We start from the raw sequence: 2,583 nt of genomic DNA, 5'->3' as shown, positions 1-2,583 counted from the left end.
TTTCATGAAAACATGGTTTTACCCTTCTAGAGGTCTCCGACATCCGGAATTCCACCGGACGGTAGGAATTCCGATACCGGAGTCTATCCGGGTATTACACCTGACATTTAACCTGTAAACCTGTATAATCCCGTACATGATCAACAACATGCATAAAAATTAAAACTTTTCTTTCCAATCATACATCAACCAAACTCAACCTGTGCATATACATTAACATAATATTGATCCCTCTGTGGGATCTCATCAGTGCCCCCAATGGGTTACATAACATATGCTGAGTTGGTTTACATAAACATCATAAAAATCCAAGATCATGTATTAAAAGGGATGACAACAATCTATGGTCAAGCACACCTCTAACATCCATAAACATCATCTCATACATATCTATACTGATTAAGACATTACATTACAATTTGATCATGTCCATTGCTAGCTATTACATAAACATGACTTCATTACTCTATCCGGACTCCTGCTCTATTCTGTACCTGCAAGCCTGGGGGTAAAGGGAGAGGGGTGAGCTAAAAGCCCAGTGAGTAGAACCATAAAACATATTAACACTATGCTCCAATGAAATGCATCATAACACAGACAATTCACATAAGGGTTGGGTGAACTTGTCACCAATTAGTCCAAGCTAACTCTGTGCCAGGCCGTAGCATGGGGTCCTGGTCTTCCTGTCATAACATACATTACTTACCATTGCCCCAGGGCCTCCTCTGGGCTCCTGGTCTTCGAGTCCCATAACCGTGCCAGGCCGTAGAACGGGGTCCTGGTCTTTCCTTACTCTGTGCCAGGCCGTAGAATGGGGTCCTGGTCTTTCCTATCGGCTCTTAAGCTGTTCCGGAGAGGTTCTTAGAGGTTTCTTGCTTGTGTCAGAGAGTATAGCAGTTAGTTAGATCAGGAGGGAACCAGTTTTAGTGCCCGCAACCAGAGAAAAGTTTTAAATATTGACCCAGACAAGTCATCAGGTTTACCACCTGCGAAACGAATAGAGTGAGAACTAAGAGTGGTGTCTAGACCTAGAACCATTCCGAGTTTTCTTTACAAGATGGCACTAGCAGAGTGCGATAGATAAGAAAAGCCAAACGAGTGGTAGCTAGCGGTTAGTGAGCCAGGAAAAATGCTCGAGAGTGTTGCTATGCGATGCTATGGCCTTGGATTTATCCAGGTATAGGGAGAGCGATCTCTCATCTCCGAGTGCAGCCCTCAAGGAGAATAAATAAGTGAGAGAACAGAGTAAGAAATAGAAGAGTATAGCTCAGATTAAGAAACAAAAAGGAGAAGAGTAAGTAAACTAGAAGAGAACAGAGAAAGAAAAGAATAAGAATAAGGGTAAGTTCAGGAGAAGATTTCAGTTTAATCTGGGATTAAGGGGTAGATGAGGCAAAGGAAAGGGTTAGCCTTCCATTAGTAAGTTCCCGAGGGAAGTTCCGTTAGCGTTAGCTCGGATCTTCACCCTGACTCAGTAGAAAGCTATCACATCGAACACAGTGACGTCAGGTATGTTCACTTGTGGATGTTCGGATGTGTATGTTGTTTGTTTTGAACCCGTGTGTTTCTACTTCCTTGTGGCTTAGTGAGCTGGTAATAGAGTGGGTTTGATGACTTCTAGGCTTAGAGTGTTTTCTCTGGGTTAGTAGACCCGAGTATGATCCATCTGAGGCAAAGTCAGTCAGTTAGAGCAGTTTAGAGATTGTAGTGAGTAGATACTATCCAGCTGACCTTATGGTTCTAGAGTTGACTATTTGATGTCATTCTAGGGTGGATTGGCTACTTACTCAGTGTACTACCTGTGTCTGCAGAGACAAGGTAGGAGAGGTAAGAGGCTAGGATGGATCAGAGATAGTCCTTGGAAGGGACAGAGTATAGGTGCCTAGAGGTTTGATGTCAGCCCAGCAGGCTCAAAAGGTACACAGGAAAGGTTATCAGAAGGTTCTAGCTCTTGTGAGCGAGTTTAGTAGTCAGATCGGGGACTTAGTCTCAATGCCCATAGTTAGTGAGTTCTAGAGGATTTCCTAGACGAGCTGTCAGGTTTACCATCTGTCAGGGAGTCAGAGTTTGGAATAGAAGTGGCGTATGGACGCGGAACCATTTCTTTCCTTCTACCCTACAGGATGGCACCTGCAGAGAGAGAGCATGGTTAGAGTATGATAGAGAAGCTTAGTAGAGAAAGGTTATATCCGACCTAGTACCTCACCCTGGACTGTTCCAGTGATGGTGTGAGAAACTAAGGATGCAACCTTAAGATTTTGTAACGACTGTGAGCAGTTAAACAAAATCATTACTAAGGACAGGTGTTCCCACATAGGATTAATGATCTGTGGAGACAGCGAGTAGGAGCTGCTGATCCTCCACGATAGATCTACGAGTTGGGAACTAGCTAGTGAGAGTTAGCGAGAGAGTTAAAAAAAAAAAAAAAAAACAAACAGCCAGTATAGTACAGAAAAAGAAAGGCGGGCAAAGATTAGAGTGGCGCAGCAAAAGCGTAGAATAGTTCAGAGAAACAGAGAAGCATGTCCATTATCTACTAAGTGGTGTAGATTTTAAGAGAACACGGCACAGTCAGTATAGAGT

The sequence above is a fragment of the Manihot esculenta genome, chromosome 13 (genome assembly GCF_001659605.2).
Source record: "Manihot esculenta cultivar AM560-2 chromosome 13, M.esculenta_v8, whole genome shotgun sequence".
Taxonomy (NCBI): Eukaryota; Viridiplantae; Streptophyta; class Magnoliopsida; order Malpighiales; family Euphorbiaceae; genus Manihot; species Manihot esculenta.
This window is presented reverse-complemented; position numbering follows the sequence as displayed.